Source organism: Galeopterus variegatus, unplaced genomic scaffold (assembly GCF_000696425.1).
Source record: "Galeopterus variegatus unplaced genomic scaffold, G_variegatus-3.0.2 Scaffold3432, whole genome shotgun sequence".
In the NCBI taxonomy this organism is placed as follows: domain Eukaryota; kingdom Metazoa; phylum Chordata; class Mammalia; order Dermoptera; family Cynocephalidae; genus Galeopterus; species Galeopterus variegatus.
The window spans coordinates 55,487-57,048 of NW_007729543.1; the positions used below are offsets into that span (position 1 = coordinate 55,487).

Consider the following 1,562-nt stretch of genomic DNA (forward strand, 5'->3'; position numbering starts at 1 on the left):
ATACTAGGCTCTTAATATCATATAATGATTGATAAGTATTATGTAGAGTGAATAACATTTTATAATGACTGAATGATGAGTGAAGGAAAGCATTGTGGCTGCTTTAGATTTTGAGTTACGAGGAGAGGTATTATCCTAGGTCAGCTTCCCTGGAATAAGATTGTAAGAAAATGAACAAGTGAATTATAAAAAAAAAAATGCAGCCAGGGGAAACCAATATGTGAGTGGGGACAAGGTAGAGTGAGCCAAGCTCGGGTGCAGTTGGTTTGGGGCAAAGTCTTCAGGCTGACTGGCAGTGTTTTAAGAGGACAGTGCAATCCAGCTAGAGACAATCTGAGGTCAAGGATGGTCAAAAGACAGTGAGTGGTGCCTGGGGAGAGACTGACGCCTCTGCAGTAGGGTGCCTAACTTACTTTAGCTCGTGTATTTTAGCAGCAAACATGTTAGAACTGAGCATTCTATTGTGGTTTCCGTGTCAATCTGCTAAGTGAGCACAGTTACATCGAAGCTTGTTAAGCTTCTAGAAGCTATACAGATGGTTTTTCTATGCTACTACTTTTTCTTCCCTCCAGATTGTTCCTCATCCTTACGTATTCAAGGAATCATTGCTTCTAATTCACTTCCTTTCTCCATCTTCTATAGCCACTCTACATTTAACTTTTTGCTTAATTTTAATTTCCAGAGCAGGAATCTAATTTTAGTACCCAAAAGTTCCTTTTATGAATCTAAATCTGAAATCACTTCTGTACGACAACATGTGCTTCTGGTTCTCCTCGGTTCAAGGTAAAGCCTCCTCTTATTTCTGAGAATACATCTCCTTTATTATTTATTTCATTTAAATAAATGACTTATTATATGGTTGGCCTTCTGTGATATCTGTGAATTTATAGTAAATTCGACTGCATAATCAAAACACAGTGATGAAACAACTCTTCTCTATCAAATGGACCAACACACAGGGCACATATTCTGCCCAAATCTCACACCTTTCTTTTCTTTCTTTTCCTATAATTTCTTTACTTATGCTGTCTTTATTTTCCCTTAAGTCAGTGCTTCATAGAATATTTGGACATTGTCTTTTTCCAGACAGTTTCATTTCTATCAGGAAGTTTCAGATCTTTCCTTTAACTTAACATATGGAACTGCCTTTCCTTTCAAAAGCTCTAGATATGACCAGTGAAAAATAGTATGAACCAAACTACAGAAGGAGACATGAAGGGTGTTTTTTTATTGGTTCTTGGCTGGTTATACGAGATTTGGCACAGAGTCATTATTATTTTTTTATTGGCTATGAATATTCATGAGATACAGAACTGATTGTCACCCCTCCTGCCCAAGAAGTGGCAGCATGCCCATCACCACACACTGCATTTGTACCCCATGTCCCCCACCCAATCATCTCCGACCTCCTTCCTCCCCTTCCCCCAACTCCACTTTGTATCCCCAGATATGTTCTCTCCCTCCACAAGTCCAATCCACCCCTGTGGTCTTCTATCCTGCCTTCCTTTCTCTCTTAGCTCCCACTTATGAGTGAGCACATGCGGTATTTATCCCTCTGTGCT

The 1,562-nt window shown here is 39.5% G+C and overlaps 1 protein-coding gene across 1 annotated transcript in view; it reads left to right on the top strand.

Moving 5' to 3' along the window:
* LOC103600735 (ovostatin-like) overlaps positions 1-1,562 on the top strand; it is a 103,899-nt gene that overhangs the window by 16,554 nt on the left and 85,783 nt on the right. The gene's annotated exons all lie outside the window — the stretch shown is intronic.